Consider the following 25,634-nt stretch of genomic DNA (forward strand, 5'->3'; position numbering starts at 1 on the left):
TGCCTCGGCCTCCGAAAGTGTTGGGATTACAGACATGAGCCACCGCACCTCCATTCTAATATAATTGAATACTCTGTTTCTATGGTAGATGTGAATTACCTAGGTTATTTATTTATCTATCCGCATCTTGCAATCATTTTGTATTTCAGATGAAATGTTTCATTATATAAAAACAGCACCGCCGGGTGCGGTGGCTCACGTCTATAATCCCAGCACTTCGGGAGGCCGTGGCGAGCACATCATGAAGTCAGGAGATTGAGACCATTCTGACCAACATGGTGACACCACGTCTCTACTAAAAATAAAAAGTTAGCCAGGCATGATGGCACGCGGCTGTAGTCACAGCTACTCGGGAGGCTGAGGCAGGAGAATCACTTGAACCCGGGAGGCAGAGGTTGCAGTGAGCCGAGATGGCGCCACTGCACTCCAGCCTGGCGATAGAGCAAGACTCTGTCTCAAAAATAAATAAATAAATAAACAAACAAACAAAAACAGCGCACATTAAAATAACTGTTGACAAAATTTCTGATTATGTCACCAAAAATAGGCAGCTCAAATATTCAAAAACATATTATTTAAAAACAAATTTACATTTTTATATAATACTAAGATGCAGCATTAAAATGATGGGTTAGATCCACTTCAAAATAAAGGAAAATAAATTTCACAATTCAGTGCTCTGAAAACAGTCAATAAATGCCCACAGTGGAGTATATTACCTCCAGAGATTTTCAGCCACACAGTGCATAAACTTAGGGGACCTTTAGTCATCATATGACTATTAAGAGAATCCTGAAATTTTTTGATATGGTACAAATTAACTTGCTAGAATGTTACAGTATATACACGCAGAGATTTTCCTGAGACTTTTTGAGTCTCAATATCTACATTTATAAAACTAGTATTAAAAAGCATTTGCCAAATGGGTGGGTAATGAAGATTAACTAGAAAGAATAACTCTACCTACATTTTAATTATATAAATTTTATATAGAATTATATAAAACTATATCATTGTCAACTATAGGAGTTTCTTTTTATTTGTTCAACATTATATAATATGATTTCATATAATACTAAGAGGGATTGCATTTGTTTGCTTTTGTGGTTTTTTACTGTTTTTGCTGTCAGTAGTAATGCAGATAAAACAATAAATAGCTCTTGATACAAGGCAAGAATAATGAATTCACCTGTCCCTTTCAGAATTTAGATAAAATCTGCTCCTTCATGACAATGGTAAAAAACAAAACAAGTTAGAAGAATTCATCTCCCCTTCCTCAATCTCTTTTTAAAACTCAAACTAATCACTTCTTTATGAAGGATATTAGAATAAGTGGATTATTAATAGGACTTGGAATGGAGAATCCTTTCTAAGATCAGAAAAACTGGCTTTCTTTGAAATATAATCTTTAGCCTGGTGTTCCTAGGGACATGCAGTAATCTGTAGATAAACCATGGGTAATGACAACTCTTATTTAAGAGGTTGTCTTACCAATCATCTCTTCCTTTGGTTGGTTAGCTCATTATTTATCATGTAATTCTGTGCCTTTTCCAACTACCCAATGTCACACATTAATTTTTGTGATATTAATATGTACTAGTTACAGAAAATAATAAGAATGATATAAGACAAAGTACTACTAAATAAAGCAAAAGTGTGTGTGTGTGTGTGTGTTTAAATTTTTCTTGGTCTAGCATGCTTTATGTTCCCCATTTGCTTCTGGCTATTAAAATGTTACACAAAACAGCAGGCTAAATAAGACAGATTTCCAAGGAGCTGAGCTATAAATTTCTTGACATATTATTTGATGAAGGTAAATAGTGTCATTTTCTACTATATTAACTTCATGTGATATGCACTCTGATCTTAAAAAATTTATTATATTTGGATGAGAGAAGATAGCTTGTTCAAAATCCTCTCTACCAGTAATTTATTGGACCTCCTATAACTGCTATGCATCTCAAACTCTGATCTGTTCTTGTTATCTAGTGTTTGGCTAATGGGATATATTTTGGCTTTTTTTAATCTAAAAATGTGACAAAACAAGACTAAGAGATGTCTTACTGAAGGGCAGTGGGATTTGTGAATCATCACACAGGTAAATCAGTTTTCTTCTTTTTTGGTAACAATCCATATCTATTTTAAAAATTATCATTATCCTAGTTCTGTCATAGCTTTTCTTCTTATTGTAACTTCCAGCATTTCCAGGCAATATGTGTGAATTTGACCTTGACATCGTTAATTAATCCTGGCTGTTTGCCACAATTTTATCTTCGCTTCCTTCCAAGAAACTTGAGCAAGTATACTGTGATTAACCAGGCAAAGGAACAGTTTTCAGCTTACATTTTCTTGAGCCTAAGCAGTTGATTTACTTAAGTCCCTGGGAATTTTTAAACAGGGTGCCCATCAATATTAGTGGGTATGTGCAGTATTTTACCTTAATTAGCACATTGAATGTATATTTTCCACAGGGAAGGATAATGTTTCTAGTTCAGTGATTCTCACAATTTATTATGTTCTGATGAGACACATTTGACAGATGATGCTCCCGTGACGAACATGCTCACATGAACTTATGTAGGAAGATATTCAATCCTCCATAGGAGCTCACTCTTTAGTGAAGTCCCAACTAAATGCTGGTATACATAATACTCTTGTAGGAGTAACTACAAACAACTTCATTTGAAAATGTTTTGCAAAGTAAAATAATTGGGAATAGCAATACTTCAAATACTTTCAGTAACAAACCAGGTGACACACCTCTCTTGTCAGCATGACATAGGACTGTCACAACTCCTTGGTTGAGAATTGCAGCTCTAGATGAGATCTGAGGTTATTGACCTGAATTTGATGCTGGGAACTTCAGGATTGCTAAAAATGGCTTGAATACCTTTTTAAAAAACAAATAGAATATACCCTTATAAAACTGGTAATGGTTCATGTAAGGAAGATACAGAAAAGAAATGTCTAGATCTTATACTTCTTGATGACAGCAGTGTGGAAAGGAAAGAATACTGACTATTATGCTTTTGTTTTTGATTGATTATACTAAGACTTTCAAATGCCCAAAATGAATGTGGAGCTTATCAATTTGGAGGACTCTAAGGATACTATGGTACTGATTACTAGAACCAAACAAACGAAAGCAACAGAAACATTGTTTCCCATTATGAAAAAATTCTGATTGCTGGAGAAATGATCTGCCTGGAATTTTATCTTAGGCAAAACATGCTTTTAAGTATTTGCTGACATTACTAGGTGCTGTGTTTGATTAAAGTTCTTGACATTTTCCACTGTGTCAGGTAACAATAAGTTGAAAGGAAAGGCCATTTAAAGCAAATCTTTTCATTCTATTAGATACACAAAACAAATGTGAGCCAGAGAGATAAGCAAATCTAAAGAAGAGAGAAGAGATTCTTAATATCAGGCTCCAGTGAGTTTATTAGCCCTTAAAATCTGTGTGCAAAATCATGGTTACTTGCACATTTTGGGGGAGAAAAGAGTCCATCAAACCATTTTGTGATCTATCAAAAAAAACTAAGGAGCAAACATCAGTTTAGTATTAATGTTTTGTAAGAGACTGAGAATAACAATTTTGGTAGCCTGGGGGTTAAAAAAGGATGTAGTTTGCCAAGTTAGACCAGTTTCTAGTCATTCTGACTGAATTAACCACAATGGTGTTTTCTCTAGTTTTAGGAAGTTGGACATAACAAACATAATCACAAACTGCCGTGTTAAATACAAATCATTCTAGGGTTAATTTTCTTCTGAGTATTGTTCTACTGTTGCATTCTCTGTTAAATTGGACCTGGGGTTGACAAACTATGGCTTGTGGATGAATCTGGCCCACAGTCTACTTTTATACTACTTGCCAGCCAAGAAAGTGTTATATTTTTTAAAAATTTTGTGACAGAAAATGTATGTGGGCTCTAAAGTATAAAATATATACTATATGGCTTTTTATAGAAAAAGTTTGCCATTGCCAACCCATATATTAGACAACTCATTAAGTCATTTGAGCAGCAGCTAATATATATTGAGGGCTATCAAAAGCACCTGGACATGTACTGAAGCTGGTGATATATCAGTGAGCAAAAATGACCCAAATATCTGCTTTCATAATCTCATATCTACTTAGAGGACTCAAAAATAAAATAACTGAATAAATGATGTAGTATATTAGAAAGTAATGAATTCTGTAGGGTAAAATAGAGCAGGGTATGGAAATTTGGGAGTGAGGAGGGGCAGGTAGTCCTTGTTCTTGAATAGGGTAGTTAGAGTTGACTTTACTGAGAAGATGCTACTAGTGCAGACTGGAGAAAGATAAGGTAACAAGACCTGTGGCTCTTTGCAGCAAGTGTGTAGCAGGCAGATAATCAGTGCAAAGGCCCTGAGGTGAGACCTTGTATTCAAGGAAGATTGAGAAGACAAAATAAGAATTAATTTTGTATGTTCATAAACTAGGTCAACACTCTCTGGCATACTTTATTTAAACCATGTTTATTTTACATTTTGGCGTATATATACATCTGTCTTTCTGCTATTAAAATCTACCCAAGCTTAATGAGGCATCTGAATTTCTGATCCAAAATGTTATTCATAGGTGTGTGACCTGCTAATTATGCAAAGCTGCTTAATTCCCAAGAGTGCATCACTATGATAAAGCATAGATGAGATTTTAAACTGTCATTAATTCTTTTTTTGGCCTGTACCCACTGATGGCAGATGTCATTAATTTTTGTATTTAGGATAGTACACTATGAAACAGAGAAATAAATAGAAATGCTGCTGGATATCTACTTGCATATATGTGAAGAAAAACATAATCATTAAGCATAAAAAAGACTAATTAATTTTCTTAAAGAATGAAGCCTGAATGAGTTGTCAAGGACTTGGGTGGTAGTCTGTTAACTCTGCACTGTCCGGTCTAGTAGCCATTAATAATATGTGACCATTTAAACTTAAAATTAATTAAAATTAAACAAAACTAACTTATCAGTTCCTCAGTTACACTAGTCACATTTCAAATGCTCACAACAGCCACATGTAAACCACTAGCCACGTGTGGCTGTTGAGCACTTGAAATGTGACTATCATTGTGGAAAGTTCTGCTGGACAGGGCTCTTACAGAAACACCAAACATGATTATACTTAAAACTTTGCTGAAGATTTGGAATGTGAATTTGTAAGAATAAAATGCCTTCAAAGATGTGTGTATGTGTATATATATATATATATATGAATGAAATAGATATATATATCTATGATATATATATCAATGAAATATATATCTATGATATATATATCTACGAAATATATATATCTATGATATATATGAAATATATATATCTATGATATATATGAAATATATATCTATGAATGAAATATATATATATATATGAATGAAATAGATGGGGAATATATGGAGAAAATTGGTCAACCATTTAGTACTAGGTGTTTTACAGATTGTAAACCCTCTATAAATTAATAAATGATATCTAAATGAAGAAGAATTTTGCAGTATCACCAAATTAATCTAATGACTTTCTCGAATGCACATCTAGGGTGCATTTCCTTTTTCCAGAAAAACAGGAAATTCAACTCAATAATTTTAAGTTTTGCTATTAAAATCAGTTTGTTGACTATCCTCTTTTGACTCTCTGGCCTGTCTTTATAATTAGACCTTTTAAATATATTTACATACATTATTTATACGTTAAGCACACAAAAATGATCTTTGTTCAAAAAAATCTGGCCAGAACAAATATTAAAACAAAATATGTTATATTCACCTTAAGATGGTCGCTTCTATCCTTGAAGTTTGATGGTTGGCACTCCAACGTAGTAGTTTGATTCCCTTAATTAAGAGAAGATAATTTTCTAGTACCATAAATGAGGGCAGCAACAGTGCAGGAAGTCATTTTGGCTCTAGATGAAAGAAATATAGACGTAAATGCCTGCCACCTGGAGATTCCAAAGACAAGTAAGAAAAAAGATAAACTTCAAAGCACCAGCTCCATAGATTGTGATGGTCTTTGAAGAAGCCTCGCATAGAGTAATGGCTTCACCCTAGACATTCTGAAGTTCTCTAGCTATTGCAAAATTAAGAAAAAGAGAGTGAGGTAAGTTTTCATATGTGGGTCAGTGAAATGCCAAGGCCTTGATACTTGTAGATTAGATTGGCCATGACTGGAGGCAAGTTGTTACAGTTTATCGACACAAGCTGGAGAGAATACTATTTTTAGGAAGCTAACAAAGATGTACTGAAGAGCTCACAGTAACTATTTTCCTAATTTTCTTTCCTAGTTTCATGAAAAAATATCAACACAAATGACAATTTTAAGTGTGAAAGCATAGGGAATAAAATAATGCCCATGGAGAGACTTGAATGCATGCATACAGTAGCATTGATACACTGGGGCTGCCACACTGTGGTTCACATTCAGACTTGATGAACTGAGAAACATATCCACTGGCAAATGTTCAGAGCCCTGATAACTTGACATGAGAAAAATATTTGTATATTTAAGTGTACGTTTCATAAATTAAAATGTCAACAATAGGATTATGGGTAGCCTGTATTATATGTGTCTTCCAAATTTCATACAATGAGCACTTATTGATTTTACAAACAGAGAAGATCACAGAACTGGAAATATTACAATGAAAATCCTTATCCATTTTCTGCTGAATTTTTTTCTCTGTTTAGCTCAATAGAAATATCTGGAAAAAATAACAAAGGGCACAGATCTTGAGCATTTCTGTGAAGTTCTACCATGATACAGAAACAGATGCCACTTTACCTTTGGACATACATTTCAAGGTGTATCTGAAATGTTTACATTATTAATATATCTGAAGATTACCCGATAATTAGTCTTTGAAACATACACTACCAAATTTCCAGAAAAAGCTTAAAATAAAAAAGCGGAACAAAGAGACCAAACAAAATTTTATAGCTAATGGATATTTTCTCCTCAAACCTCACATCTCACCTTTTCCTTGGTCAGTAAAATGCTGCTAGAGTATAAGAAACTCCTGACACTTTCAATGAAATGTGTTATTTTTATGATTGATCTAAAATAGTGAAGAAGGAGGACAAATAGACAGTCAGAAGCAAGTGTGGAAAGAAAGGAAAGAAAGAAAAAATAACCCTAATGCCTAGGCAGCCTGACACCCTATGGATTTAAGATGAAATTGTTATAAAATGCTTTTGTTGCACTACGGAAGATGGTGGGAGAAAATACGGTCTTAATTCAGGTCGCATAATCACTTTCCGTTAAATGTTTAGAAGTCCTGTTTTCTTCCACAGCACAACAATGACACAGCAGAGCATAATTATTTTACAGTCAATTAAGTACACCAAATGGGCATATTTATGAAACCTGATTTATACTTCATACTTGCAACACTACATGGAGCGTGGCTTTTACCTCCCACCAAACCTGCAGCCAGTAAAGCTGTCAGAAGGACTCTGCTTCAGCTCCAAAGTACAATAATTTGAGTTTGAGCCATCCCTTTGAATGTTGGTCCTGCACTTAGCTTTTTTCCTATCAAGTGCACTGCGAAGAGTAAAGGCAAAGAAAGCGATGTGGTGTCTGCGGAGAAGCACCATAAAAGTTTTACAGCTTTAGTTCATGCCCTGGTTCTTGCTGTGGTGAGCAAGTACATTTTTCATCAGCCCATCCCACAAAGCAATGAGACCGTCTACATTTAAGTAATGACCTTCTCCATATAAACGAAAACTTGTTTTCCTCGTACTTCAATAACCAATAATTATTTATGAAGGTTTGCATAATGACCCAAGATAGTGCAGAAGTTTGATCACCTTACAGCCTTCATCAGAACTTCTCTGAACATGCAATTTCTAAGTTTTTGAAGATGTTACATCCTCCCGTAATTTTCAGATGTCTTTTTCTCACACATTTGTACAATTTTTAGGGTTTTATCTATTGCAGAGATGGCTATTTCGTACCATCAGTAAATTTAACCTAGTCTCTGTAAATCATGTAAACTGAGTATCTCTTTTAGATGCAAAAAATAAAAATAAAAATAAACTCCAGGCTGTTGTTCTGAGGCTGTTTCAGAAGTCACAGAATTGAATAATGGTTGAGTTTGTTGAATTTGCTGATTAACTACATGCAGTATATACATTTTTCTTATTAATTGCTTCATGTCAGCCAATTTCATTAGAAATATAAAATCTGATTTCACTCAAATCTGAAGAAAGAGAAATAATGATTCATAAACAATAAGAACACTGTGTGGTCTCTGGTCTATCTGTAATTGTTTATCATCAAGGTCTGAGGACAGCCTAACGTGGGGATGATGAAACTAGATGCTTCTATCTACTTTTGACTTCCAAAGGAAAAAAAGAGTTTTCACTCCTTTTATCATACCTGTGCACAGCGGCTCATGTGGATGGCCTCCAAACTCAGTAAACTAACACATTAGGGTAAACAGATGTTTTCTCTATTAACAGTATCAACCATCTGGCTGCAGGCCAAATCAAATCTGAGGAGTAATTTCAACTGGCCTCCCTGTTAATGTGAAAACTGACTAAACAGTCTCTCCTGCTAATCTTCTCATCCTGAAGATGATGTTTCTTCCAGTGCATGATTCACGCACGAACAGGAAGGAGAGAGATCATTTCAGAGATATAATTAATTCTTAGTTGAAATTTTATTCAATTACCTGTTTAAAATATAAAACATACAGCATTTGAGATGCTAACATCTAAACTGAATATGATGTGGAGAATTAGGGAAAATATAGAAATAAATGTTCTTAAACACCGGATTCAACTGTGGTATCTAATTTAATCTTTATTTAAAGAGTCCAAGTCCCCGGGAGACCATGAAACTAGGTTGCAAACTGCCTACTAAAAAGTAAAGGATTGAAGTAGCTGTTGCTGACAACACATAGAATCATGTTTATATCACATATTACTTACTTTTATTCATTTAATATTATTTTTCTCCAATAGAATTGCCTTAATTCATTTTATTCTGTCCTTTAGCAATGACTCTTGAATTACATGAATTTCATATTTATGTGGACTTTCTGCCCTTAACCCAGATCAAATAAATTTGAATAAAACAAAGACAAGTTACAATACATGACAATTTTTTTTTACAGATGACAAATTCTCAAGAAATATATATTTTTTAATTCTATATCTTTAGTTTATTCATGGGCACTTGTGATAAAGGCCAACTTGTGCACAATTTCCTTTTGTTTTTATTAGTCAATTATTTGCCTCAAAATCATTTTGTTTTTGTTGCCAGATTAGCTATACATAGTAGGGAATTGAAACCCAAGAACCATCCTTATGAATTGATGACCAATGTTCCTGGTCTAGAAATTATTTAACTGATACTGACCCATAAAAACGGCATCTTCATGTGGGCAAACCTAATGCAAGTATTTTTTATCCTGTGCAGGAGAAAATGCAAACTCTAAGAATGATTACAGATTCCGTTTCAAAACACCTAGTTTCAAGTTCATTTTAAATAAATTTGGTTTATTTAAAAATATGTGATTTTTTAGCAGATCATCTGACATGGAGGTGCAGTGTAATGAGTGCACCAACAAAGCATTTTGCCTAATATGGGTACATCCCAAATTAGGCATGTGTTAGTTGTCTATTCCTTGAATAAATGCATAACAAGCTCCTTTAAAAAAGAAGCTAAAGTGCACATTATTAAAGTGCTTACTATGTGCCAGATACTCCATAATGAAAAACACTGATACGTGTCCTGACCTCCCCAAATATGGGGCCTTGTGGAGAAAACAGAAATAAGCTGCAACAAACCAAGCAAATATAATCAAACACCGAGGCACATGCTTTGAAAAAGAATAATGTGACAGAAAGTAACAAGATCTGGGTTTTGTAACGCATTTTGTACTGGTGGATTAGACAGCACTTTTCTGAAGAAGAGGCATTTAAATTGGGGCCTGAAAGGTAATGGGGGCAGCCATTTGGAAAGTGGGAGGAAGAGTGATTGAGGCAGTGAGAGTGATATCTGTAGGCCCCATGATAAGAAAGAGAAAAGCATGTTCAAAAATTGAAAGAAATAAAATATGTCACCTTTTAGGCAAAGTGTTTCAACTTCCCCAAAGCTTCAAATGAGGATCTATAAAACAGAGCTAATATGAGGTGCCTCATATACTTGTTTTGTGAATAATGGCATCTAATGTTTATTGAGCAATTACTATTTACCAGGTACGGTTTGAAGCACTTGTTCTGAATTTACTCATTTAGATCTTATAAGTTAATCTTACAACCATCTCCTTTTTCTTTAGATGAGGAAACACATTTTTGGCAACTTACATGGTTAATGAGTAAATGGCAGAGTAAAGTTTGAATCCAGAAATCTGACACTAGATATCATCCTCTTAGCAATGGCACTGCCCTCTTGGAATGACATGATGTAGAAGTATTTAGGTACATAGTACTTGCTCTTTTAAGTGTAGAAATTATTATCATTATCAGTATTTTACATGACATATAAATATGTTAACCTGTCCCAATATTGATCTCTCCTACAAGCACAGTTTTTATTTTTAATTTTTTACAATTTATTTTCCAAACCAGAATAATTTTGAGAGTGAAAGTGGTTAATTACATGAAGACAACAAGTGTAAACCAAGACTAGTCAAACTGGGACATATGTTTGTCTTTCATAAAATGTTATAAATTTGTCATTATTCACCTGAGATACCTCATTTACTGGACAGCAGAAGTACTATGGCTTCATGAAGGTCTTAAGCTGAAAAGGGAATTTAAAGGCCATCAATTTTTGGTTCTCATTTTATAAATATTTTAATGACCCAGAGAGATGAAGTTACTTGCCTAAGGTAAGCACTGATTAGTACCAGAGCTGGACTAGAAACTCAGGGTCTTAGTCAGCTTGGGCTGCTTTAACAAAGTACCACAGATTGGGTGGCTTATGTACAATATAAACTTATTTCCTTAGGGTCTGGAGGCTAGAAGTCTGAGAACACAGTGCCAGCATGGTTGGATTCTGGTGAGGACCCCACTTGGGGTTGCAGACCGCTGACTTATTGAATCCTTACATGGTGGAAATAGCTTGAGTAGCTCTCTGGGGTCAGTTTTATAAGAGCACAAATCCCATTCATGAGGGATCCATTTTTATGACCTAATTGCCTTTCAAAGACCCACTTCCTAATACCATAACACTGGGGGTTAGTATTTCAACATGTGAATTTTGGGGGGACACAAACATTCAGTTCATTGCATCCAGTGAGTTTTTAATGCTAAAGGCTGCTTTAAAGCAAAGGTGAATTTCTTTAGCTGAAACCAAATGGAATGCATAGTACCTTATTCTCCCATTACACACTAGCAAGGATTTTTTTTTTTTTTTTCTGCATCTGAGACAAGGTTCCGTGCCTATCAACCAGCCTGGACTGCAGTGGCCCAATCTCTGCTCACTGCAGCCTTTGCTTCTGTACTCAAGCGATCCTCCCACCTCAGCCCCCCGCCAGTAGCTGGGACCACAGGTGCACACAACTGCACCTGGCTAATTTTTTTTGTATTTTTTTTTGTAGAGATGGGTTTTCACCATGTTGCCCCGACAGGTCTTGAACTCCTGAGCTCAAGTGATCCAGCCACCTCGGCCTCCCAAAGTGCTAGGATATAGGTGTGAGCCTTTGGGCCTGGCTTGTCTTAGAAACATTTTAGAGAAAAACCATGGTCAGTTTTTTGGAATGTGGAATCAGCATACCCGAGACAGGTTGTTATATTTGACCTCATCATTAATTGGTTAATTTAATGGCCTTAGGTCACATAAGATTAAATAAATACTTATCCTTTATGAGTCTCAATTTTCCCATACTGAGAGAGAGGAAGTGAACACATTGCTTTCATAAGTCCTTCTTGCTTGAAATTGTGTGAGAACAATGGTCTGAGTTTGGGAAGAATAGTTGATAAGGAGAGAAGCAGAAACCAAACACAGAATTCAGTGTTGCCTAGGGCTAGTCGTAAGTCTATTGCATGTTAAATCACATAGCTCTTCAACTGGATTAGTGAGTAGGTAGATAGAGTTATTGATTAGCACACTAGTGATTATCCAGTAAATTATGCATGACTGCGTGTAAGTAGACCAACAGGATACTTTTGGACGGTTTCCCACAAGACAAACTAACACTGACAGCTCATTTTCTGGAATCATGTGGGACTACTTAGGGATTTACAAATGGGCAATAATGGGTGTTTTAAAATTTTAATCCTAAAATAAAGGATAACTAAGAGGTTGGGAAAAGAGCTCTAACATAAGGGAATTTTTAAAAGATATTATGGTCCTCAGACTTCACTTTGTCTCTATAATTTCTTTTTATTTCCATAATATGGAAGTGATTGCTAAATATTTGTGGTAATAATAGTAAAAGAATACAGGTTAATTTTTAGGCATTCAGTTCTAGAGTCAAATAGATTGGTTTAAATTCGAAGGCTAAGACAGAATAGTTTTGTGGTATTTGGCGAGACTTGCTTCCACATTTGCAAAGAACAGTTACTACTATTGCCTGATTTAGAGGACTGTGGTGAGATTCAATTGAGATGATGCCTCTGGAGCAGCAGTCCCCAAACTTCTTGGCACTGGGAACAGGTTTTATGGGAGACAATTTTTCCACATACTCAGTGGGGAGGGGTGTGGAGGGGATGGTTTTGGGATGATTCAAGCACGTTACACTTATTGTGCAATTTATTTCTATTACTATTACATTGTAGTATGTAATGAAGTAATTATACAACTCACCATGATGTAGAATCAGTGGAAGCCCTGAGCTTGTTTTCCTGCAACTTAATCTGGAGGTGTTGGGAGACAGTGACAGATCATCAGGCATTAGATTCTCATAAGGAGTACACAATTTAGATCCCTTGCACACGCAGCAAAAATGGTTTATTTCTGATAGCTGAGTACCTACATAATTATTGTTGCCAGATACTATAAAAAGCCATTTTTCTTCTTAAAGCCAATAGTTATCATCTCTCAGCCAACTAACTTCTCTAGAAACACATTACTTGAGTCAATGCCATACTTTTATTGGAAATTGTGTGACATATCTTTGTTGGTGGAATTCCTATGATTACATATGCTAGAAATATAAGATGAGGAACTTTACAATTACAAATAGCAAAATGAGAAAACTAAAGAATATAGAATGTCCAAGTGTTTGAACGCTGTGATTTAGCCCCTGTCAAGAAGACTGATTATTCTCTGTTCTCTGTTATTCTTCTTTGGCACTGCAATTGATAGTAAAGATTAATTTTGCCTTTACTATTACTTATTTACTTTCTATAAGGGCTTACTACTCTAAAAGTCTATAGTGATGTGCTGAAGAGTTAACAGTTCGTTCCTGTTAGTTTTAGTGAAATAGACCTATAACTAATTCAATGGGATACAACCTGGATCTACAAGCCTTTTGAAGGCCATTGCTTATTCTGATTAAATGGTGTAAAGTGTTTTCAGTGTTCACAGTTCAGATGTGTCTTCAAGGATGAAGACATATTTTTTTTTACCTTAGTGTATTCATTTGCATGTGAAACAAACCCCCTTTCTAATCCCTTTTTGACTGGTACCTTTGTCCAGCTAAACCTGGCAGAGTATTTTCTCAATGGGCACATTGCCATCATGGCAGATGGACCAGGGGCAAGCTAGTTCAAGAGCCAGAATGTATGTCGTTTTTGACTAAGAAGGGCACATTGACTCCAGTGTGTGTGGAAACAGCACTTGGTGTACAATCTCTCTCCCTATGGCTGAGGGGACATGACCTACCACACTTGCTGAGCAATGAATTAACTTTGTAGCCTAAAACATTTAAGCTTAATCACTGCAGATCTGTTACCTAGGAAATTAAGGCTAGAATTGAGAGCTTGTTTGGAGATAGGAAAATGTAAAGCTTTGTTCCCAAAATGTTTCTTGAAGAAAATATTTGATATAGCTATTTCTTCCAAAAAACGTATCATCATCATCATCCACAAATACTATATTGATCATTGACTCTATTCATGCTGCTCGTATGGTAGTACATCTTATAAACAATCTTTCAGAGAAAAGATTTATTGTTTTCCTCTTCACATAAGCACAAGTACATTATCTGAGCAATAGCCATTTAATATTTTATGTCTTTCATCTTTATATAGCCTAGTAATCTATCTTGAGTTCTCCTCTTCTATTTCTTCAATGCCACCTTTTCTCTGCAACTGCCCTACAGTAATTTATATTCAACTTCATGAATTAATATTTTGAGAAACATTTTAAATATCATTATCCACTCTACCTCCATTGTCTTAATTCTTCTGCTCTTATGATCTCTCCCAGTAATGTTATAAATACTTGGTTAAAAACATTAAGGTCATCTTTAACGTTAACTTACCTTTTACTTCCATGTCTAGTCATTCTTCCAATTTTCCCATTTATATTACTAATTTACATTTTTAATTCACCCTCTCTTTCCCACACACCTTTTTGTTACCTTGTCTCAGGTGGAATAAGAAAATATTCTCTTAAGTACTTACATAATGGCTTTGAAGTCAGGCAGGCCAGGTCATAAATCTGGCAGAGCCATTTAATGTCTGTTTCATCCTGAACAATTTACTAAACAATGCTTTTCTCTAAGGAATGTGGGAAGGAACAAAATGACATTATACATATGGATATAAAGATAGGTAGATATACTTATAATAAGTGTTTAATACATTTATTATTAGCATAATTATTGTGTTTTTTGGCTGTCCCTCACTCTGTGCTATAATTTGTTATTCAGATACCTCATGTAGACATATAATGAATAAAGACTACTCCCACCCTTCACTTCAAATTTATCTAAGATATCCTTGCCCCATTTTTAATGATTGAAACGTAAGTGTCTTAGCATGTACTGCAAGATACAGTGGACTTTTTGTGTCTAGAAGGTTCGATTTTGATCTCAGCATGGCCATTCATTTAAAAAAAAGCTTATTGGTATATTAGGGTTCTCTAGAGGGACAGGACTAATAGGATAGATGTATATATAAAAGGGAGTTTATTAAGAGTATTGACTTACATGATTCCAAGATGAAGTCCTACAACATGCCATCTGCAAGTCGAGGAGCAAAGAAGCCAGTCCGAGTCCCCAAACTCAAAAGTTGGGAAGCTGACAGTGCAGCCTTCTGTCTGTGGCCAAAGCCCCAAGAGCCCCTGGCAAACCACTATGTGAGTCCAGGAGTCCAAAAGCTGAAGAACTTGGAGTCTGATGTCTGAGGGCAGGAAGCATCCAGCACGGGAGAAAGATGAAGTCTAGAAGACAGCCAGTCTAGTCCTTCCACATTCCTCTGCCTGCATTATTCTAGCCATGCTGGCAGCTGATTAGATGGTGCCCACCCAGATTGAGGGTGGGTCTGCCTCTCCCAGTCCACTGACTCAAATGTTAATCTCCTTTGGCAACATCCTCACAGACACACCCAGGTATAATATTTTGCATCCTTCAATCCAATCAAGTTGACACTCAGTATTAACCATTACAACTGGTGACCTATTGTGTATCTGGAACTTTGCTAAAGGCTGAAGATAGTTAACCAAGCAGACACTGTCATTTCCTTTTATGGCTACTCTGTATTTATTTAACCCTCTGAGATCTAGTTTCTTCATTTATAAAATAATGGTAATGGTAAGTAGATTTTGAGCTTGTCTGAAAAACAATGTGATAATAGCAGATGTAGTTATTACCATGATTTAAAGGTATTCCCAGTGATAATTAAGAGTAATCAGATTGAAGATGGAAGCAGAAATTAAGATTAATAATTTTGAGAGAGTGTTCCACATGGAAGAAAAGACACCAGGCCTGAACCTTGTCTTTTTACGCCTATAGGTGTGAAAATAGTCTTTCTTTGGACACACATATAACCATCAGTTTTTGTTTGTTGGTTGCTTCCTTTTTAAAGGCAAGCACTGCTAATATATGTGTATTTATTTTCTACTTATACTTACTGTATTCATTCGATATTATAAACTTACATATTGTTCTTTTTATATGAGAATAAACTATAACTGTCATTATAATGTCTTCTTTATGTAAACCATGGATCATTATTTCTCAACTTTTTGCAGACAAAAGTTGGGAAATAACTAGCCTAAGCATACTGCCCTTTGACAGTGGGAAGGGATTGATTCCAGGAGACATTTGAATTACATAGAGCCATGAGGATTAAAAAAAAGAGGAGAGGCTAGGCACAGTGGCTCACCCCCGTAATCTCAGCACTTTGGGAGGCCAAAGCAGGAGGATGGCTTGAGTTCAGGAGATTGAGACCAGCCTGTGCAGCAAAGCAAGATCTCTTCTCTACAGAAAACAGATAAAAAAGCAAGGTGTGGTGGTGCACACCTGTGGTCCCAGCTAGTCATGAGGCTAGGAGGTCGAGGCTGCAGTGCCATCCTTGTTCCATTGCACTCCAGCCTGGGCAACAGTGCGAAACCTTGTCTCAAAATAAAAAATAAGAGCAGGCGCGGTGGCTAAGGCCTGTAATCCCAGCACCTTGGGGGGCTGAGGTGGGCGGATCTCGAGGTCAGGAGATCGAGACCATCCTGGCCAACATGACGAAACCCCATCTCTACTGAAAATACAAAAAATAGCGGGGCATGGTTGTGGGCGCCTATAGTCCCAGCTACTTGGGAGGCTGAGGCAGGGGAATTGCTTGAACCCAGGAGGCGGAGGTTGCAGTGAGCCATGAGCACGCCACTGCACTCCAGCCTGGTGACAGAGCAAGACTCCATCTCAAAAAAAAGAAATTAAAAAAATTAAAAACTTAAAAATGAAAAATAAAAATAAAAAATAGGGAGAGGAGGAATGGAGTCATCAGGAGGGGGAGAGTGGAAGGAAACTGGAGTTTAAATGGGTAAAAAATAAGCAAAATTATTTTTTCACTTACATGGCACAGGACGATAATAGCCCCTGTTGTACTGGTTTTATGTTTAATTAATAGATATAATTTAAATGATTTATTTTACATTCTCGCAGTGTGAACATATTGTTCTGAAATGTTTAGACAGAGACAGGGACATCAAGAGGTTAACCAATTCTTTCAGTGTCTAGGGGTCAGTTAATTAGAAGACCTAGAATAGAATTTTACATCTCTACCACTTCTGAACAACCCTTTTGGTGGTGGTAGTCATCATAGAAAATGGGGTATGCGTTGATGATAACACAGTTGCAATTTACATTTATTCTACTGATTTGGCTCATTAACATGTGTTTCTATCATTAGATGGTTGAAAGGGTAGTAACTGGAAATTTCTGATCACTATTGTATTCCTATCTTCTACCACAGCTCCTGAAACTTAGTTGTCAAATCTACTTTAGAACTAAAATCTGAATTTCTTATCATGGCCTATAATGCTAATATAATTTTACTCTGGCTAAAGCTATAATCGTATCTCTTAATACTTCCTTTTCGTCTCTGAAACTATAATCATGCTTGCCTGCTTGCTATTCCTAGAAAACACACCCCTGTCTCATTGCTGTTGCGTTTCTGTTTCCTTTGGCTGGAAGTCTCATCCCCTAGATAGCTGCATGGCTTACTTCATCACTCGATTCAAGTCTCTGCTGATCTATCACCTATTTAAAGAGGACTTCCCTAGCATCCAATCTGAAATAGCCCTACTTGTCACTGTCTGTGTTTGTATTTCTTTATAAAATTTTTAACTTTATTCAGTATATGTGTTTTGAGTTCATACTATGTACCAAATACTTATCTAGGCACTGGGGTACAGCATACAAAAACATGCAAAAATCTCTGTTCTCATGGAGATTAAATTCTAGCATGGAGATACATAATACCAAAGGAGAAAAATAAAATATATAATGTTTATGTTAGTGAGCGTGGAAAAATAAATAGTAAAGGGGAATAGGAAATGTTGAATGTCCAGGTAAGCCTCAGATGAAAAACAAAATGATGCTTAGTTAAGGCATGTAGAATATAAAGGAGCACACTATGCAGTCATGTGACAGAAGCGCTCCCCAAGAGGAGGCAACAGCAAATGAAAAAGCTCTGAGTTGAGATTCCAGCATGCTTCATTCAGAATCATAGAAAAGTCCACTATAGCTAAAGTAATGATTGAGGGGAAGTGTATTAATAGATAAAGTAAGGGAGAAAAAGGTTTAGATGATATAATAATTTGGAGATCATAGTAAGAATGAATTGTGTTGATCACAGAGGAGGTCTAAAGGAAACAAAATTCAAAAACCTAAAAATATAAATTATGTTATTCTGAGATGGTAGGGTTTTGAACAGAGAGGGAATATGACTGAACTGAAGTTTGAAGCGGATCTCTTAAGTTACTTTGTTAAGAACAGAATGAAGAAGGGCATGGCAATAGCATAAAGACCTGTTAGGGGGATCTTGTAGTAATTCAGGAGGCGGTGATGGTGTTAACAGGGAAAATGGTAAGAAGTCATGATATTCTGGATATATTGTGAAGGTAGAACTAAGAGACATGCTGATGGATAAGTAACAGGGCTTGAGAAAAATATCAGAAATAGAGGATGAGTCCAAGTACCCAAAAGAAAGGAACTTCCCTTTATGGGGATGGATTGGACTGTGACAAAAACAGATTATGCAGATTGGGGTGGTTGGATAACATTTGAGGTATTCTCAAATATTTCAAATCTCCTCCTTCTGGGAGAATAAAAGGATTGCACTTACGAATTTGGAACTTAGACATGTATATGTGATTTGTTTTACCTAATAAAATATGAGCAGAACTGATGGAGGTCATTTTCCATTTGAAGTTTTTAAGGGCCTGTGCATGGTGCTATACACATGTACAGTTTTTTTCAGAAGTGATCATGGAAGTATACAGTAAGATAGAGCCCCTGGGTACATGAGTTGCAACAGAGCTTCATCTGTGTACATAAATAACTATGATTATTCTACTTCCCTGCTAATCTATGTTGGAGATATAGCTAAAGCCAGAAATAACCTTTTGTTACACAAAACCACTAAGATTTTGGGGCTACTTACTATTGCATCATCCTCTCGTTTATCTTGATTAATACTGGGAGAGCACAGCAGAAGCTAAATTTTGGAATTGTTCTTTCTGATGCTATTAGATATATGAGTGAAGATGTCAAGATGGATGCATCTGAATTTCGAGAGACAAGACTACAGATATAGATTTTGGAGTCATCAGGAAATACATCATTTTTATGGCATGACAGGATGAGCTCACTAAGGGAATAATAGATAGAGAGAAAAAGAATGTCTAAAGTCCCAGTTCTGAACAATGCTCTGCTAAGAGGTTAAAAAGGAAAGAAGGAATCAGCTAAAGAAACTTGGAGCAAGCAGTAAGGTAGCAGATTTTGGTGTCATGGAAGCCAAAGAAAAGAGTGTTCCAAAGAGAAGGGACTAATAAATTGTATCAAATGCTGCTCATGGTTCAGGTAAGATGAAGACTGAGAAATTTCCATTGAATTTAACAAAAGCAAAGTTGTTTGTGGGCTTGAGATGATAAATTTCAGTAGCATGGTAGGAACAAAACCCAGAGTCCTTACTTCTGTTACATCCTGCTATTATTTTATATCACTACTTGATACTAATTCATTTATTCATTAAATCATCTAAATAGTCTGTTTAGTCCACTAGACTAACCCCAGGGTCTTTATATTTTTGTTTATCTCTGCATTTTGCTTAACTCTGTATTTTGTTTACCACTCTATCTTCCATGACTAGAATTGCTCATCAATAATTATTTGCTGAAAGAATGAATACAAAATAAAAGGCCAAAGAAGGTTGAATAAATAAATGAGTAAGGCTTCTACAGAACCAGTAGCAAGAATAGCTATTCTGTTACATTATTTTTTTAAACTCTAGGTCTGTGAATATCTTTGAATTAGTATATTTCTAGAACTGGGGCATTAATTATTTAGCCAGAAGGCCACCACACACAGCTCTCTTATCAAATCCATGATAGAAATTATTAATCCACCATAGAACTTTTAATATTAGTACAGATACACTGTCATAATCTTTCTCAAACTATTGCTCCAGGTAGTCACATTCAATTGGTTAGAATCAGCATGTTATTTAAAGCGTATTTATTGAGATTCTACTGCCTAGAAGTAGGTGTTCCAAGTAATCATGATACATGAGGAACAAAAGCAATATAAGTCTCTAACATCATTCAATTTGTGATCTTCTGGGGAAAATAGACAACAAACTAATTAATGCGTGGCATATTAGCTTGATATCAGGGGCTTTCTATTGTATGTAGGGTGGTGTATCATTTAAAGTATACAATGGCCCTTGTAACAGATAAAACTTGAAATCTCAATGGCTTAACCAAATAGAAATTTGTCATTCATATGCAAATGAATATGTTGGTGACAGTTGGGTGCTCAGCTCTTTGAAGTCATTCAGAGACCTAGATTAATGGAGACTCTACCACCTTCAATGTGTGGCTTCCAGTGTCCCCTTGGACGTCGATATCTAGATGGCAAATAAGGGAAGAGAGTGTAGAGTTCTGATGGGAGATTTTATGGGGTAGGCATAGAGTGGTGGATCTTACTTTCCTCTTCCTCCATTCCATTGCATGTTATACAGCTAAGTGGTCCAGCTATATGCAAGGGGAGTTAGGAAATGTAGTCCATGTCTGGGCAGCCACTTACCAGCAACATCATGGAAGAGGAAAACCATCTGTGGTGGAGAGCTCACTTTCTTTGCTACATCCTATCAGGAAATGTTTGGCTGAGGGGTTAACATTTGAGCTGAGACTTGCAGGAAATGATGGAGTAAACTATGTGGCTCTCTCACTGAAGAAATATGAGCAAGCAGTGGGAGTGTTCTTTTGGAGCAGTAGGAAGAAAGTCAGGGTGGCAGGTGTGTAGTGGCAAAAAGGAGTCAGAGGAGAGATCAGGGGTGACTTGGACAGATCCGAGAGCCTAATTAGCGGTGGTCAGAAATTTGGCTTTTATTCTGAGTGAGCTAAAAAGCCATAGGACTATTTTACAGCATATATTACACCATTTTAAGTGTGGTATATTGTAATTTTGAAGAAGATGAATCTGCTAGGGAGAATAGATTATAGAGGCATATGAGCAGAAGCAGGGAGAAGAGTTCTGAGGCTTCTTCAGTAGCCTGGCAAGAGAAGAGTGGCTAAGAACAAGAAGGTAGGGTTGGTTAGGGGTGGTAAGAAGTGGTTAGATTCCGGAAAAATTCTGCATATGTTTTAGAATCAGCATTTTGCCCAAACTTTATATTCTAGCATTTTTAACCTACAGAAAATGGAAATAATCATAAAATAAACAACCATATACATTTCACTTAGATTAACCAATTATGATTTCACTGTCCTTTCTTTATGTTCCTCTGAGTATTTGTGTATGCATGTAAGTATGTACATTTACACACAAATTTAAGGTGGCCCAACTTATTTAGTAGTTTACAGAAAAACTAATAGAAAAATCGTGATGTCATTCCTAAATGCTTTATCATGCAGCCTCTAAGGATAAGAAAATTAGTCCGCTTAACAATAATATTGGAAATATTTTGAAGGCAGAACTGACAGTATTTTCTGATGAATGTTAGAAAAAGATAGAGTCAAATATGATTCCGAGATTTTGGTAAGAGCAACTGGAAGTATGCGGATTCCATTTACATAGAGTAGGAAATGTGTAGGAGATGCTAGTTTTGGGTCAGAGTAAACTTCTTGCTGTTCTTGTCTAGACTTAGTTGGGGCAGGTCATAATCTAGAAGTTTGAGATATGTAAACTTCCTTGAACTCAAGAAAATCTTGTATGGTGCAATACAAAACTGCAAGACCCAAGTGTCATATTATTTTTAGTGAAATAATCTTACAGGAGTCCCAAAATCAAGAAGGTTCACTCTGTAAAGAAAAGAAGTAATTAAACTTGAAATGCATTTGCATGTTAGTTGTGCAACCTGTGAAGGATGTGAATTGTATGTGAGTTGACTACATTTTATAAAAGAGGAAAAAAATATCTAACAGGTTGACTCCTAACTGGAAAGCACCACAGAGCAAACAGCCCATGGTGCCTGCAGGCTGCATGGGAGCCCTGCTGCAGACCCGTGCTCAGCACCTGCCACCCACAGGTAAGTTACAAATGCTACTGGCACCTGTTTGCAGGGGAATGTGGAAACATGCATCCGGGTTCATCCAGACAGCGTGGGTGAGCAGGAGAACCACAAAGAACTGACTTCATTAGTTTGATTTCCAGATGCAAGTCTGGTTCAGTTCTTGATACCCGAGTTTCCAAGTCTCCTGCCTGACCGAGTGTCCTCGGTCTAGTTGTACTAGCCTTTTTCGGGGAGGACTGATGGGAAAGACATTGGTGGTGAAGACCTACTGCATCACCATGAGGCTGTGGGAGGTCTCTTGGGAGTCAGCTGTGGGATGGCAGAGGAAGAGGGGTGCCACAGTCTCCAGGGATTCATGCTGCTCGTGGTGCTGATAGTTCTCTTAACTTGCCCAACACAGCCTACTTCTGGAGAAAACCACTTTTCTATTTTTTCCACTATATAGTATGTTTGCTTGATCAAGAATATCATGTAAATTAAACCATATTGTATAAACTCATTTTGGTATGGCTTCTTTGGTTCTGCATAATATCTGCGGAATTTATTTATATTGTATTCTTTAAGTTGAGTGTATATATACACCCACACAAGATACATATACGTGTATGTGTATATCTATTCGTCTATTATCTATGTATCTATCTATCATCTATCTTCTTCATCATCATCTAATCTCCTTTTTTGCTAAGTAGTATGCCACTGTTCAAATATTCCATATGGACATTGGGTCATTTATAGTTTTTGGTAACTGTGAATAAGGCTACTAAGAACATCTTTAGTAAGTTTTTGAGGGACTGCACGTATTTTCATTTCCCTTGGGTAAATAGGAGTGAAATTGCTGTGTCATAGGGTAGGTGTATGTTTAACTTTATTTTTTATTTTATTGTTTTTGAGACAGGGTCTTGCTCAATTGCCCAGGCTGGAGTGCAGTGGCATGATCTCAGCTCACTGGAACCTCCACCTCCTGGGTTCAAGTGATTCTTGTGCCTCAGCCATCTGAGTGCCTGAGATTACAGGTGTGCACCATCATGCCCAGCTAATTTTTGTATTTTCAGTAGAGATGGGGTTGTGCTGTGTTGACCAGGCTGTTCTCAAACTCCTGGCCTCATGTGATCCACCCACCTCAGCTTCCCAAAGTGCTAGGATTACAACCATGAGCCACCACCCCTGGTAATATATTTAACTTTACAGGAAAGTGCCAAAGCTGTCACTTCTTTAAAGTGGTTGTATATAACCAGTCTTGAAAATAACAGAGGCAAAAACAAGGTATTCATCATCAGCATTTGTGGTTGTAGATTTTTAATATAAAACAAATTATTAGGAACTATTAATTCTTCATTTCCAAATTACTGTGTGTAGAGAGAGGGGAGAGACATAGGACTTATATACTGAAAGAGTGCTCTACTTTCTTCCACGGTTGATGAATGCAAAACTGTTGGCATATCATATTTGAAGCCCGGAAGAGAAAGTGTGGTTGGGTCTTCCTGAGGAAATGACTACTCACCCTTGTAGAAGCTCGGAAGTGGACTCTTCGATAACAGTAACTAGAGCAAAGGAAGGGCCAGTACACAGGAAAAGAGACAACTTTTTATTTTTTAGAAACAAGAAACTCCAACAATAGTTATATCCACTAAATGACATGTGCTTTCACTGAGTTAGGAAACATCTGTTTTTGGTTTTGGTTTTGTTTTAATTACAGACAATGATCAGTTTCTGTTTCTATGCCATGAGCGGTGGTGCTGTCCCTAGAAACTCAGCCATTGACCTACCTGCACTTTGCTTCAGTAGATTCTATTTACTTTATGTCTATTTATATAGCACCATCCATCTGCAGTAAGGGTGAAATCAAAGATATGCACTTCTAATACAAATATAGAATTTAGGAAAGTCCATTTTTTATGTCTTGATAGTTCCATTTATTGTCTTAGCCTGCCATTTACTTCCTTATGAGTTCTGAAAAGCGGACATTTGTAGATAATAAGATTTTCCTTTTTCATTTACTTTCCTTCCCTTCTTTCTCTTTTTCTTCTTTTTTCATTAATAAATATTTAAAGCTAAAATAACTCTAACCCCTAGTTTTCATGATGTGCAAATAAAACATTGTGTACTTCTCTCTTTTGCTCTTATCTACCAGATGAAAACTGTTCATTCTTTATGATTTTGTTATTTCTAATATACCTAAACAGTGCCACAATCAGCTCACAAATATATTCTCTTGCTTTTGATTGAGTAGTTTCCCCAAAGTTCATGTGCTGGAAACTTGATCCTCAATGCACAATGTTGAGAAGTGAGACCTTCATGAGATGATTAGATCATGAGCACTCTGCCCTCAAGGGTAGATAAATGCTATTATCTCAGCGGTGGTTTAATGATCAGAGTAAGTTTGTTGTAAAAGTGAGTTCAGCCCTTTTGTTCTTTTTTGCTCTTCTGCCTTTTGCCACAGGATGACACAGTAAGAAGGCCCTCTCAAGATGGGCTCCTTGATCTTGGACCTTCCAGCCTCCAGAAAAGTAAGAAATAAATATCTGTTCTTTATAAATTACCTAGTCACAAGTATTCTGTTACAGCAGCAGAAAATGGACTAAGACATCTCATTACTCAATTTATGCGTGTAGTCATGGACTTCCTGGCTACCAAATAAAAGCCAATACACAGCCAGACTTTAAAAGTAACAACTCTATTTAAAATTGGTTCCTTTTCCTTCTTGTACATAATAAAAATTTATTATTGGCATAAAAATATAAACAATTACAGGCCAAATGAAAAATTTTTTTAATTTTATTTTGAATAAAACCACTGGATTGAGGTCATTGTTTCATTAGAGAAAAGGTAATAATGTGATTATTATATTTCTAGTTTGGAATCTTGGTCTCTGTCTTGATGCAGTGACTACTGTGGAAATTGTCTGCTGTGTTAGTTCCATGTGTTAATTTGATCTCTCTCCGTAGTAATTTGTGGAAGTGAGAGTGGGGTAGTGGGGGTGGGCAGGGTGGGCATCTTTCTTTGTAAGCCCTTTGAGAAAATATTTAAAATTCCCTAAGGAAAATAAACTCTCTTCCTCCCTTTCTGCCTGTCTGCATTGTCTCAATAGATAGATGATAGAGAGAGAGAGAGAGAGAGAGATCAGCTGGTCTAACTTTCTGGGGTCATCTCTATATTGCCATCAATATTAGAGGTCTCGAAATCCTCCTCAAGGAAGGTGCTATATTTGACTTCACCATTTTAAGCTCATTCTCATCATCACCCTAAGCTCCTGCAACTGCTGTCATGCCAAACCCAAATGGCTTGATCCTTCCCTTCATTTTTGCAAATCACTGCTTACATAGGCTATTGTATATTATAGACGCTTACCAAAGGTGTAGTAAAGGATAATTAGAGCCCAAGGAAAAAAAAAATTAAGTAGAAACCACTATCTTAAATATTTATTATGTCTTCCGTACCAAGGGAAATTTCTTGCTCACTATCGTGCTTCATTAGACCTCAGCTTGTCACCATCTCTTTGAGCCTCCTAGTCTGATATCCTTTAGTACTTCCACCAGGCTAC

Source organism: Symphalangus syndactylus, chromosome 10, assembly GCF_028878055.3.
Source record: "Symphalangus syndactylus isolate Jambi chromosome 10, NHGRI_mSymSyn1-v2.1_pri, whole genome shotgun sequence".
Lineage (NCBI taxonomy): Eukaryota > Metazoa > Chordata > Mammalia > Primates > Hylobatidae > Symphalangus > Symphalangus syndactylus.